At 45.6% G+C, this 15,331-nt stretch overlaps 1 pseudogene; it reads left to right on the top strand.

The window, feature by feature from the left end:
- Nucleotides 1-183: 183 nt before the first annotated feature.
- Nucleotides 184-11,969, top strand: LOC140422615 (uncharacterized; annotated as a pseudogene).
- Nucleotides 11,970-15,331: the final 3,362 nt, after the last annotated feature.

The raw sequence follows: 15,331 nt of genomic DNA, 5'->3' as shown, positions 1-15,331 counted from the left end.
TCCTGTCCAGTAGGGTGTGTCCGGGTAGCTGGGGTCTCTTTGTGGAGAAACACCCGCTGCTGCAGCTATCGAAGTTCCTTCCCTTTCGGGAGTTAGAACTTCTGGAAATTTCGCCAATCTATCTAATGTAAGTTATGAATTAGTAAGTTAAAAAAATAGAATTTTATTATCGTCAAGTCAAGTATGGGGTCTACTGCAATTTTCCATCACTTCCATAAGTCATCACATACTCGAGATATATATCAGAAACTTCCCGTGATGGTGAGATGAAGCCTTGCTAACAAAGCAGCGTATGGTTGATTGCTGCTCCTTATATTCGATCTGATTTATTTGCATTTTCACCTGGAAACCCAGGGATTGCAGGTTCAACTTTGTAATAGAATGACCACTGCGACGTTACGTTGTAACTAAGAAAATTAGGAGAATTGTTTATCAATGCATGATACCGCTCGTAAAAAGTCTATACCCTAATCATGTGCTTGAGTTCACCTTAAAATCTTAATTGAGAAACATTCAATTATTAGTACTCTTTCAGAATATTTGTAAAGATTTGAGGTGTATTGATGTTAGACTGTGCTGTAATCTGAATATTATTTGCACGTTTTCCCGTTTTCTGCGTGGATCTCCTACGAGTGCTCCTGTTTTTCGCACAGCCCAGAAATGTGCAGATTAACTGGATTAGCCATGATCAATACGCGAGGTTATGATTATAAGGTGGGCGAGTGGGCCGAGGACTCCAGTTCTTTCGCAGGGTGGGTACGAACTCGATGGACTGAATGGTCTCCTTCTGCATTGTCGGGATTCATTGGATATTGACAGCATCTTTGTGCTTGACCTGACATTGCTGACGATGACTTTAATGATCAGCATCATCGGCCTCTCTAGCAATACTACCGGCCATAGGGACATTTGTTTACCTTAACAGTGCTATACAGGACACGTTTTTCGCGTGGTAGCTAGGAGGATAAACAGTTTCATGCTATTTGTTGTTCGGCCTGCCAGGTTTGGGAAAATACATTCAAGAATACCATTCAAAATCTGAAAAAAATTGGATAAACATTTAATGTGCAAAGCTTATGTATGAAGTAAAACATTGTGTGTGTGTATTCGTTATTCCCGTGCACCAGATGAGGTTTCTGTCTTTGACTGGACATTCGTGCTCAGGGGCAACCCATACCGAACTGCTCTGAGGTCGATTAAACCGTCGACCCACTTTTTGTGGTGTTGGCCAGTTCATGTCTGCGTGACTTACAGTTAACAAACTGGTGTGAAGTCCCGAAATCCTCAAGTTTGTTTTTAAAATTATCTTCTCTCCTTTCCATGCCACTTTAGATTGTTGATCAGGCCTATTTCTATCTTTCCCGGATATTGGCAATGCAAGGCGCGTGTCTACTGCTAGAACACGATCCTCAGGCGATGGACTCAGGGAAGTTGTCAGGTCTAAGGCCTTTGGATCAAAGGTTGAACTGAAACCTCAACAGTCCATTTAGAGAGATGTTTGATCATTTTCGGCAGTCAGCTATGAAAGGAGCCAGACAGACACGAAACGTTGACTCTATTTATTTATTCGCAGATTCTATCTGGCCTGCTGAGATTAATTATACAGCATTTTTTGTTGTAAATACAATTGCAAGGTGAGATTCTGCCATATCCCACCCTCAAAACATGCCGCTTGCTAAACAGACAAAGGCGGACCGACAGATTATTACTGTGGGGCAATGAGGGAGGCAGGCATTATCAACAGAAACAACTGAAAATCCCTCACCAACCCGGTAGGCCACTGAACAACACACAAATAAGCTGACTTCACGTCAGACTTCCAGACTCGGCGGAACAACACGAGACCGCAGGTCCCTTTATAAGCCTGTCACTTATTCAAAGAACGCACACTCAGAGAGAAACAGGGCACCCTGTGACCCATCGGGGATACGCGTCACACCGTCATTTGCAAACCAGCACTACCCCCTAAAGTATTTCAGTCCAGCTCTGAGGCCCACTCTCCCAGAGCAGTCTCCATCTCCTCGTCATATATACCATCAGCTCCAAGCAGCAGAGCGATGGAAATCCTCCTTGTTTTCATCCTGTGTGTCGTCTTACCCCGTGAATACGATAAGACTGTCCCATGTTTTGTGAATTTAATCTAAAGCTGCCCGAGTCCATCCCAATTACAGACACTGTCTCGGATTTCATCCCCGTTGTGGTTGGGCTTTGATGGGCCATTAAACTGTCTCTGTTTAATTTCCAGGATGCCTGAGTCAGTCAGTGACACAGAGCCCGGTAGTGGTGACCAGGGAGGAGTGCCAGTCTCTCACCATAAACTGTGTTTTCAATGCTGGTTATCGGGCTTTTTTCAAATTGGGAATTTCTTTCGACAATCTCGGACCGGGACATGTTGGACGCCGATCTGGAGTGGAGGGAGATTTGTTGTCAGGACTCAAAAAGCAAAACAGTCATTTTCGCTGGAAGTTCTGGATGTGAGAGTTGAAGACAGCGCCACCTACTACTGCAACGCTCATCACTGGTACTGCACACATGTTGGATGGAACTGTCACCGTGGAAGGGCCCTGAGCAATTACCGCCACAATTGAAATATATTTTCAAGAGCACGGAGAGTGAATTATCCGGTTGGTCTTATTATTATTGTATTCCAGTGTGATTTTATTTATTTTCGCCATTCAGTTATCTTTCTGGAGGACAACACTCTTTTTTTATGTCAGTTCGGATTGTCCTCAGTTAATATGAAGATCACATCTCCGGGCAATGTTCTTGGGGCGATGTTATAAGGGCCCAAGGCCTCACACAGAATCCTTTGAACCGACAGGTAGCTTGAAACATTGATTATTGTTTATTTATCTAAAACTCCTGAATAATTTTGCAATTCAAACTGTCCAGTGATGATTTTCCGACAGGTTGACGCAAAGGCGGTTCTTGTACTGGTGAGACTGAGAGCCGTGTCACTGTGATACGTTTTGAAAGATGGTGATGCAGATGGATCCGGAACGGTTGTGACGGTCACTCCCGGTAAGTGACTCCAAACCAAACCGTATTACAGACGAGAAAGGTTGGATGTGGAGAACTAGTGATAATGTAATTGGACCAGTAATCCAGAAACCATGCCAATACTCCGGTAACATGGGTTCAGATTTCAGCACATCAACGTGTGGAATTTAAATTCAATAAATAAAACAAATAGAAGTAAAAGCTAGTCTTGGTATGGTGAGCGTGCAACCATTGTCGATTATTGCAAGCCATCTGGTTCAGTAACGCTCTTTATGGAAGGAAATATGTCGTTCTTGTCTGATCTACTCGGTATTGGACGGCAGACACAAAGCAATGTAGTTTACTCTTTAATGACCAATACAATAATGACCTCGCAAGCCATTTAGTTTTATCAAACCGTTGCAAAGTCTAAAGAGTGACATTTGAACAGACCACTCGGTACACCATCTTGCACCCGCTTTGGCATCGGAAATACTATGGCACTAGCAGCTGCATGGGCTTGTCATTGTGTTAACTCTGCTATAAATGCAAGTTGTCTCTTTGGTAACTATGAGGAAGATTTATGCATGAGCTGCTCGCCTTTGCAATATATACACCTCACTCGCCACCTCAGCTGATGAACCTATTGAACACAATTGAAAGAAGCATTGATTGTGGCAGTGACCGAAATGAATCCCAGTCTAGAATTCTATGTAAAGGATTTGGGCTCCTACTTGAGAAAGGATCGACATGCTTTGAAGGAAGTGAGGAAATAATCATCCATCTATTTCCAGAGATAAAAGGATTATCCTCCGAAAGAGAGTATGAAGCGAAAACAGACGTTTAGAGGAATGAGAGTTGATCTCTTTAGAAAATATAACATTTTTATGCGGCTTGTTGGGACAGATTCTGGGTTGCTTCTTCCTCAGGCTGCGAAGTATAACTCGGGGTCAGTTTGAGAATACAGGTTCAAATATTAAAACTGAAAAGAGGAGAATTTTCTTCAGTCAAATTCATTGTTGTGAATTTCTGAATTCCATATCTCAGAAGCGGTGAGTACTCCGTGGTTGACTATATTCAAGGCAGTGTTGGATAGAGTTATAGAACCTAAAGGAATCAAGGGACGTAGAGAAACTACGGGAAAACGTAGTTCAGGCTTGAGATCAGCGGGTTATTTCTGAAAGGCCGAGATGGGTTCAAAGTTAAATGGAAGCCCCTGCCGATTTGTTCGATTCTATGTTGCAATTTATTAAATTTCTGAGGAAAGAGATCAGCAGCAATATACATCTCACAGGAAAAGGTGAAGAAGTTGTGCCACCATTCTCTGCGGACAGAGATCCTTGAGGAGAATTGAGATAAATCTCCAATAATTTGAAGAGTATAATGAGATGGTGGTGGTGCAAATAATTTTCCTGACTGATCCAGGTAAATAGGGCATTATGCAGGGGGGTGGTTTAGCTAAACAGCCAACTGGCTCGTGATACAGAGCAAGGCCAACAGCGTAGTTTCAATTCTCGTACCGACTGATGTTTTGATGTTATTAATAAAGAAGCATTGATTGTGGCAGTGACCGAAATGACGTTTCCCTCGCCTGAGGTGCGGTGATCACGTTAAATCACCACCAGTCAGCTCTCCCCCTCAAAGGGGAAAACGGTCTTTGGTCATCTGGGATTATGGTCTGAGGTGAGGTGGCAAGATGGATACAGAACTGGTTCGGTCACAGAAGGCAAAGGGTAGCAAAGGGGGTTTCTGAATGGAAGGTTGTGACTAGTGGCGTTCCACAGTGCTGGGGCCTCTGTTGTTTGTGGTGTACATAAACAATTTGGAGGACTATGTAGCCAGTCTGATTCGTAAGTTCGCGGATGACACCAAGGTTGGTGGAGTGGCAGATAGTGTTGAGGATTGTCAGAAGATGCAGCAGGACACAGATAGTTTGGCGACTTGGGCAGAGAAATGGCAGGTGGAGTTTAATCCGGACAACTGTGAGGTAATGCATTTTGCTAGGTTGAACATAGAGGGGAAATATACAGTAAGTGGCAAAACTCTTCGGAATATAGAAAGTCAGAGAGATCTGGTCGTGCATGTCCACAGATCTTTGAAGGTGGCAACAGAAGTGGACAAGGTGGTCAAGAAAGCATACAGAATGCTTGCCTTCATTTGTCGGGGCATCGAGTATAACACCTGGCAAGTCATTCTACAGTTGTATAGAAACTTTGTAAGGCCGCACTTGGAATATTGCGCACAACTTTGGTCACCACACTACCAGCAGGATGTGGAGGCTTTGGAGAGGGTGCAGAGGACGTTTACCAGGATGTTGCCTTGTCTGGAAGGTGTTAGCTATGTGGAGAGGCTGAATAGACTTGGACTGTTTTCATTAGAAAGACGTAGGCCGTGGGGTGTCCTGATAGACGTCCACAAGATTATGAGGGGCATGTATAGAGTGGACGGGCAGGCACGCTTTCCCAGCGTGGAGGGGTCAGTCAGCAAGGGGCATAGGCTTATGGTCCGTGTGGTAACATTTAGAGGAGATGTGCGAGGCAGGTTTTTACACAGTGGGTGGTGAGTGCCTGGAACGCGTTGCCAGGGGAGGTTGTGGAAGCAGATACATTAATGACGTTCATAAGGCATCTTTGCAAACACATAGATAGGATGGATATAGAGGGATACGGCACAAGGAAGTGCTGAGGGTTTTAGCAAAGGTTGGTATCATGACTTGTACAGGCTTGGAGGGCCGAAGGGTCTGTTCCTGTTCTGTATTGTTCCTTGTTCTTTATTCTTTTTTCTTTGCCTGCAGAATACTCACAATATAAATCAGTTGGAGTGAATGGCCTCTTTATGCTCTGCCGATTTTGCATAATGTAAAAGTTAGGGAAAAAAAGACCCAGGAGAGAATCAGTTCATGACGGAAAGAATTGTTATTGTCAGAGAGCCCGAAGAGGCAGTTCCCAGTGAGTAACAGGAAAACCCACCGCGGAAACTGAACACACTGAATCCAACCGACACCTGAGAGATTTTGGGACACGTTTGCACCATTGCAAAAAAGGCAACAAGTACAAAGTAAATGTAGAAATAAAATGAAACTTATCGGAAATATTTCACATTGAAGTGATATACGGAAAAATGATGCTAATAGAAGAAAGCTGACAGACCGACAAATAGATGGAAAAGCAGATCGAAACGTCGGAGAGATGTTGAACTGCAATAAATTTGTGGTCATCAAAGTTTAACTTAGGTTAGACCCAATTGGTGCTGATGAATCGCAATAATTTCGCTGTACGGATTGACGCAATACAGTTGGCTTCGTATCAGACAACCGTTTTGGAAACAGATTGCCTGTGAAAGTAACATTTTCCCTCGGTTTGTCTCTCTCCAAGGAAACTGAAAACTAAAATGTAATATACATCATGGAATCGAGTGCGGCAGGATTAAAAGACAGGACCTCGAGGGTTGTAATCTCGGGATTACTCCCTGTGACACGTGCCAGTGAGGCTAGAAATAGGAAGATAGAGCAGATAAACACGTGGCTAAACAACTGGTGTAGGAGGGAGGGTTTCCGTTATCTGGACCACTGGGAGCTCTTCCGGGGCAGGTGTGACCTGTATAAGATGGACGGTTTGCATCTAAACCGGAGAGGCATAAATATCCTGGCCGCGAGGTTTGCTAGTGTCACACGGGAGGGTTTAAACTAGTATGGCAGGGGGGTGGGCACGGGAGCAATAGGTCAGAAGGTGAGAGCATTGAGGGAGAGCTAGGGAATAGGGACAGTGTGGCTCTGAGGCAGAGCAGACGGGGAGAAGTTGCTGAACACAGCGGGTCTGGTGGCCTGAAGTGCATATGTTTTAATGCAAGGAGCATTACAAAGAACAAAGAACAAAGAACAAAGAAATGTACAGCACAGGAACAGGCCCTTCGGCCCTCCAAGCCCGTGCCGACCATACTGCCCGACTAAACTACAATCTTCTACACTTCCTGGGTCCGTATCCTTCTATTCCCATCCTATTCATATATTTGTCAAGGTGCCCCTTAAATGTCCCTATCGTCCCTGCTTCCACTACCTCCTCCGGTAGCGAGTTCCAGGTACCCACTACCCTCTGCGTAAAAAACTTGCCTCGTACATCTACTCTAAACCTTGCCCCTCTCACCTTAAACCTATGCCCCCTAGTAATTGACCCCTCTACCCTGGGGAAAAGCCTCTGACTATCCACTCTGTCTATGCCCCTCATAATTTTGTATACCTCTATCAGGTCGCCCCTCAACCTCCTTCGTTCCAGTGAAAACAAACCGAGTTTATTCAATCGCTCCTCATAGCTTATGCCCTCCATACCAGGCAACATTCTGGTAAATCTCTTCTGCACCCTCTCTAAAGCCTCCACATCCTTCTGGTAGTGTGGCGACCAGAATTGAACACTATACTCCAAGTGTGGCCTAACTAAGGTTCTGTACAGCTGCAACATGACTTGCCAATTCTTATACTCAATGCCCCGGCCAATGAAGGCAAGCATGCCGTATGCCTTCTTGACTACTTTCTCCACCTGTGTAGCCCCTTTCAATGACCTGTGGACCTGTACTCCTAGATCTCTTTGACTTTCAATACTCTTGAGGGTTCTACCATTCACTGTATATTCCCTACCTGCATTAGCCCTTCCAAAATGCATTACCTCACATTTGTCCGGATTAAACTCCATCTGCCATCTCTCCGCCCAAGTCTCCAGACAATCTAAATCCTGCTGTATCCTCAGACAGCCCTCATCGCTATCCGCAATTCCACCAACCTTTGTGTCGTCTGCAAACTTACTAATCAGACCAGTTACATTTTCCTCCAAATCATTTATATATACTACAAACAGCAATGGTCCCAACACTGATCCCTGTGGAACACCACTGGTCACAGCCCTCCAATTAGAAAAGCATCCTTCCATTGCTACCCTCTGCCTTCTATGGCCTAGCCAGTTCTGTATCCACCTTGCCAGTTCACCCCTGATCCCGTGTGACTTCACCTTTTGTACTAGTCTACCATGAGGGACCTTGTCAAAGGCCTTACTGAAGTCCATATAGACAACATCTACTGCCCTACCTGCATCAATCATCTTAGTGACCTCCTCGAAAAACTCTATCAAGTTAGTGAGACACGACCTCCCCTTCACAAAACCGTGCTGCCTCTCACTAATACGTCCATTTGCTTCCAAATGGGAGTAGATCCTGTCTCGAAGAATTCTCTCCAGTAATTTCCCTACCACTGAAGTAAGGCTCACCGGCCTGTAGTTCCCGGGATTATCCTTGCTACCCTTCTTAAACAGAGGAACAACATTGGCTATTCTCCAGTCCTCCGGAACATCCCCTGAAGACAGCGAGGATCCAAAGATTTCTGTCAAGGCCTCAGCAATTTCCTCTCCAGCCTCCTTCAGTATTCTGGGGTAGATCCCATCAGGCCCTGGGGACTTATCTACCTTAATATTTTTTACGGGTAAGGCAGATGAACTTAGAGCTTGGATTACTACTTGGAACTATGATGTTGTTGCCATTACAGAGACCTGGTTGAGGGAAGGGCAGGATTGGCAGCTAAACGTTCCAGGATTTAGATGTTTCAGGCGGGATAGAGGGGGATGTAAAAGGGGAGGCAGAGTTGCGCTACTTGTTCGGGAGAATATCACAGCTATACTGCGAGAGGACACCTCAGAGGGCAGTGAGGCTATATGGGTAGAGATCAGGAATAAGAAGGGTGCAGTCACAATGTTGGGGGTATACTACAGGCCTCCCAACAGCCAGCGGGAGATAGAGGAGCAGATCGGTAGACAGATTTTGGAGAAGAGTAAAAACAACAGGGTTGTGGTGATGGGAGACTTCAACTTCCCCAATATTGACTGGGACTCACTTAGTGCCAGGGGCTTAGATGGGGCGGCGTTTGTAAGGAGCATCCAGGAGGGCTTCTTAAAACAATATGTAAACAGTCCAACTAGGGAAGGGGCGGTACTGGACCTGGTATTGGGGAATGAGCCCGGCCAGGTGGTAGATGTTTCAGTAGGGGAGCATTTCGGTAACAGTGACCACAATTCAGTAAGTTTTAAAGTACTGGTGGACAAGGATAAGAGTGGTCCGAGGATGAATGTGCTAAATTGGGGGAAGGCTAATTATAACAATATTAGGCGGGAACTGAAGAACATAGATTGGGGGCGGATGTTTGAGGGCAAATCAACATCTGACATGTGGGAGGCTTTCAAGTGTCAGTTGAAAGGAATACAGGACCGGCATGTTCCTGTGAGGAAGAAAGATAAATACGGCAATTTTCGGGAACCTTGGATGACGAGTGATATTGTAGGCCTCGTCAAAAAGAAAAAGGAGGCATTTGTCAGGGCTAAAAGGATGGGAACAGACGAAGCCTGTGTGGCATATAAGGAAAGTAGGAAGGAACTTAAGCAAGGAGTCAGGAGGGCTAGAAGGGGTCACGAAAAGTCATTGGCAAATAGGGTTAAGGAAAATCCCAAGGCTTTTTACACTTACATAAAAAGCAAGAGGGTAGCCAGGGAAAGGGTTGGCCCACTGAAGGATAGGCAAGGGAATCTATGTGTGGAGCCAGAGGAAATGGGCGAGATACTAAATGAATACTTTGCATCAGTATTCACCAAAGAGAAGGAATTGGTCGATGTTGAGTCTGGAGGAGGGGGTGTAGATAGCCTGGGTCTCATTGTGATCCAAAAAGACGAGGTGTTGGGTGTCTTAAAAAATATTAAGGTAGATAAGTCCCCAGGGCCTGATGGGATCTACCCCAGAATACTGAAGGAGGCTGGAGAGGAAATTGCTGAGGCCTTGACAGAAATCTTTGGATCCTCGCTGTCTTCAGGGGATGTCCCGGAGGACTGGAGAATAGCCAATGTTGTTCCTCTGTTTAAGAAGGGTAGCAAGGATAATCCCGGGAACTACAGGCCGGTGAGCCTTACTTCAGTGGTAGGGAAATTACTGGAGAGAATTCTTCGAGACAGGATCTACTCCCATTTGGAAGCAAATGGACGTATTAGTGAGAGGCAGCACGGTTTTGTGAAGGGGAGGTCGTGTCTCACTAACTTGATAGAGTTTTTCGAGGAGGTCACTAAGATGATTGATGCAGGTAGGGCAGTAGATGTTCTCTATATGGACTTCAGTAAGGCCTTTGACAAGGTCCCTCATGGTAGACTAGTACAAAAGGTGAAGTCACACGGGATCAGGGGTGAACTGGCAAGGTGGATACAGAACTGGCTAGGCCATAGAAGGCAGAGGGTAGCAATGGAGGGATGCTTTTCTAATTGGAGGGCTGTGACCAGTGGTGTTCCACAGGGATCAGTGCTGGGACCTTTGCTCTTTGTAGTATATATAAATGATTTGGAGGAAAATGTAACTGGTCTGATTAGTAAGTTTGCAGACGACACAAAGGTTGATGGAATTGCGGATAGCGATGAGGACTGTCTGAGGATACAGCAGGATTTAGATTGTCTGGAGACTTGGGCGGAGAGATGGCAGATGGAGTTTAATCCGGACAAATGTGAGGTAATACATTTTGGAAGGGCTAATGCAGGTAGGGAATATACAGTGAATGGTAGAACCCTCAAGAGTATTGAAAGTCAAAGAGATCTAGGAGTACAGGTCCACAGGTCATTGAAAGGGGCTACACAGGTGGAGAAGGTAGTCAAGAAGGCATACGGCATGCTTGCCTTCATTGGCCGGGGCATTGAGTATAAGAATTGGCAAGTCATGTTGCAGCTGTATAGAACCTTAGTTAGGCCACACTTGGAGTATAGTGTTCAATTCTGGTCGCCACACTACCAGAAGGATGTGTAGGCTTTAGAGAGGGTGCAGAAGAGATTTACCAGAATGTTGCCTGGTATGGAGGGCATAAGCTATGAGGAGCGATTGAATAAACTCGGTTTGTTCTCACTGGAACGAAGGAGGTTGAGGGGCGACCTGATAGAGGTATACAAAATTATGAGGGGCATAGACAGAGTGGATAGTCAGAGGCTTTTCCCCAGGGTAGAGGGGTCAATTACTCGGGGGCATAGGTTTAAGGTGAGAGGGGCAAGGTTTAGAGTAGATGTACGAGGCAAGTTTTTTACGCAGAGGTTAGTGGGTGCCTGGAACTCGCTACCGGAGGAGGTAGTGGAAGCAGGGACGATAGGGACATTTAAGGGGCATCTTGACAAATATATGAATAGGATGGGAATAGAAGGATACGGACCCAGGAAGTTTAGAAGATTGTAGTTTAGTCGGGCAGTATGGTCGGCACGGGCTTGGAGGGCCGAAGGGCCTGTTCCTGTGCTGTACATTTCTTTGTTCTTTGTTCTTTGATTACATTCGGCCCTTTGCGTAGATGCTTATCCTCTTTCAATGCAATCAAATTGCTCCAACTAATCCAAAATTTCAAGGTTGCTCTGCATTTTTTACAGGTCCAGCACAGGTTGATTTTCAGTTTGAAAGTTACTCCTAAATGTGATCCCGACACGCTGTCTGCCATTGCATTCCAGATCGGAAGAAATCGTGTGTAAAATAAAATATCACTTATTAACCATTTGAACATATTTTATATTTCGAAAAAGCATAAACTGTTCGAACCGGCTGCAAATTCAGACAAAGACACCAGTGGGATGCACTTCACAAACACCCGGGAACCAGCGGATATACGAACAAATAATGTTTATTTTTATCCTGCAGATTCCAATTCCCTGGGGTCCAAGACCACGCCTTTCCAAACCTCTGCTGCCGGTGACACAGTTACTTTAAACTGGGAATATTCAGGGTTCTGTCAGTACACAGCACACTGGTACCGCCAGTCCCCAGGACAGGCTCTGGAATACCTGCTTCAGAGACACACTTCAGGGGAGGAGAATAAAGAAACCGCTGCCGGGGGAAGAATTTCTGCTTCTGTCGATACTGCCAAGAAAATCAGCCGGTGAAACATCTCTGAGCTTCAACTGAGCGACTCCGCTGTGTATTACGCTGCATTGAGCCGGCACACAGCACAGTGATACAGAGCACGGAGAGAGCTAGCAAAAACCTGAACATGGTGAGGATTACACACAGTGACACAGAGCACGGAGAGAGCTGGACAGAAACCTGAACATGGTGTGGATTACACACACAGTGATACAGAGCACGGAGAGAGCTGTACAGAAACCTAAACATGGTGAGGATTACACACACAGTGATACAGAGCACGGAGAGAGCTGTACAGAAACCCGAACATGGTGTGGATTACACACACAGTGATGCAGAGCACGGAGAGAACTTTAGAAAACCCTGAACATGGTGAGGATTACAGACACAGTGATACAGAGCACGGAGAGAACTTTAGAAAACCCTGAACATGGTGAGGATTACAGACACAGTGATACAGAGCACGGACAGAACTTTAGAAAACACTGAACATGGTGAGGATTACAGACACAGTGATACAGAGCACAGTGATAAGGGGCTGCTTTAGCACAAGGGGCTGCTTTAGCACAGGGCAAAATCGTTGGCTTTGAAAGCAGACCAAGGCAGGCCAACAGCACGATTCAATTCCCGTACCAGCCTCCCCGAACAGGCGCCGGAATGTGGCGTCTAGGGACTTTTCACAGTAACTTCATTTAAAGCCTACTTGTGACAATAAGATATTTTCATTTTCATTTTTCAAAGCATGGAGGGAGCCGCAGAAAGCCCGAATGTGAAAGGTTTACAGTAACATCTTGACAAATGTGAGGTTATCCATTTTGGTAGGAATAACAGCAATAGGGATAATTATTTAAATTATAAAATATTAAAACATGCTGCTGTGCAGAGGGACCTTGCTGTCCTGGTGCCTGTGTCGCAAAATGTTGGTTTACAGGTGATTAAGAAGACGAATGCAGTCTTGTCCTTCGTTGCTGGAGGGATGGAGTTTAAGACTGGGGATGTTATGCTGAACTGTATAAGGTGATAGTGAGGCCAGACCTGGAGTTTTGTGTTCAGTTCTGGTCTCCTTACCTGAGAAAGGACGTCCTGGCGCTAGAGGGTGTGCAGAGGAGATTCATTTGGTTAATCCTAGAGTTGAGGGGGTTGGATTACGAGGAGAGGGTGTGTAGACTGGGACTGTACTCGTTTGAATTTGGAAGGATGCGGGGGGGGGCGGGGGGGGGGGTGGGGAATCGTATGGAAACATATAAAATTAAGAAGGAATAGGTGGGATAGATTCGGTGGGGGGGGGGGGGGGGGTGCTGTTCCCACTGGCGGGTGAAAGCAGAACGAGAGAGCATAGGCTCAAAATAAGAAGAAGTAGAACATAAAAGAACATAGAACATAAAAAAAGTACAGCACAGTACAGGCCCTTCAGCCCACGATGTTGTCCCGACCATTTACCCCAATCTAAGATCAACGTAACCTACTACCCCTTCAATTTACGGCTGTCCATGTGCCTGTCTAAGGGTCGCTTAAATGTCCCTCATGACTCTGACTCCACCAGCTCTGCTGGCAGTACATTCCACACACACCACTCTCTGTGTAAAGAACCTACCTCTGACATCTTCCCTATACTATCCTCCAATCACCTTAAAATTATGTCCCCTCATGACAGCCATTTCCACCCTGGGGAAAAGTCTCTGGCTATCCACTCTATCCATGCCTCTCATTACCTTGTACACCTCTATCAAGCCACCTCTCTTCCTTCTTCCCTCCAGTGAGTAAAGCCCTAGCTCCCTCAACTTTTCTTCATAAGACATGCCCTCCAGTCCAGGCAGCATCCTGGTAAATCTCCTCTGTATCCTCTCCAAAGCAGCCACATCATTCCTATAATGAGGCGACCAGAACTGGACACAATATTCCAAGTGTGATTTAACTCGAGTTTTATTAAGCTGCAGCAGAACTTCGCTGCTCTTAAACTCAATCCCCTTGTTAATGAAAACCAACACACCATACGCCTTCTTAACAACCCTATCAACCTGGGTGGCAACTTTGAGGGATCTGTGTACGAGGACCCAAAGATCCCTCTGTTCCTCCACACGTCCAAGAATCCTGCCTTTACCCTGTATTCAGCATTCAAATTCGACCTTCCAAAATGAATCACTTCACGTTTATCAAGGTTGAACTCCATCTGCCACTTCTCAGCCCAGCTCTGCATCCTGTCAATGTCCTATTGTAACCTGAAACAACCCTCAACATTATCTACAACTCCACTAACCTTGGTATCACCGGTAAACTTCTCACCCACCCGTCCACTTCCTCATCCAAGTTATTAATAAGAACTACAAAGAGCTGAGGCCCCAGAACAGATCCTTGCGTGACATTGGTCACCGATCTCCAGGCAGAATAATTTCCATCCACTAACACTCACTGGCTTCTTTCGGCCAGCCAATAATGTATCCAGACAGCCAAATTTCCCTGTATCCCATGCCCCCTAACTTTCTGAATGAGCTTACCATGGGGAACCTTATCAAATGCCTTTGTGAAATCCATATACACCACATCCAGTGCCCGACCTTCATCAATGTGTCTCGTCACATCCTCAAAGAATTCAATGAGGTTTGTGAGGCATGAGCTGCCCCTCACAAAGCCTTACTGACTATCTTTAATCAAACTGTTTTTTCTAAATAATCATAAATCCTATCTCTCAGAATCCTTTCCAATAATTTGCTCACCACAGACGTAAGACTGATGGGTCTGTAATTCCCAGGGATTTCCCTATTCCCTTTCTTGAATAGTGGAACAACATTTGCCTCTCTCCAGTCATCCGGTACTACTCCAGTGAAAAGTCAGGGCGCAAAGATTATCGCCAACGGCGCAGCAATCTCCTCCCTCGCTTCCCGTAGTAACCTTGGGTATATCCCGTCAGGCCCAGGGGACCTATCTATCCTGATGCTTTTCAAAATTTCCAACACATCCTTCTTCTTAATATCAACCTGTTAGAGTCTATTAACCTGCTTCACTTTGTTCACATGGGCAACAAGGTCCCTCTCTCTTGAATACTGAGGCAAAGTATTCATTTAGGCCGCCCCCATCTCTTCCGACTCTAGGCACAAGTTCCCTCCACTATCCGTGAACGGCCCTATTCTCACTCTGATCATCCTCTTATTTCTCACATAAGTGTCGAACGCCTTGGGGTTTTCCCTAATCGTTCCCACCAGGGCTTTTTCATGCCCCCTTCTATCTCTCCTCAGTCCATTTTTGCTTTCATGCCTGGCTACCTTCTAACCCTCTAGAGCCGAGTCAGATACTTGTTTCCTCAAACTTACATAAGCTTGCTCCTGACTAGAAACTCCACTTATCTTGTCATCCAAGGCCCCTTCACCTTACCATTCCTTCCTCGTCTCAGTGGGACAACACTACCCAGCACTCGCAGCTAGTGCTCCTTAAACAATCCCCACATTACTGTTGTGCA

This window comes from Scyliorhinus torazame, chromosome 5, assembly GCF_047496885.1.
Source record: "Scyliorhinus torazame isolate Kashiwa2021f chromosome 5, sScyTor2.1, whole genome shotgun sequence".
NCBI classification, from domain to species: domain Eukaryota; kingdom Metazoa; phylum Chordata; class Chondrichthyes; order Carcharhiniformes; family Scyliorhinidae; genus Scyliorhinus; species Scyliorhinus torazame.
The sequence above is the reverse complement of the archived record's forward strand: the minus strand, read 5'-3'. Positions and strand labels throughout refer to the sequence as shown.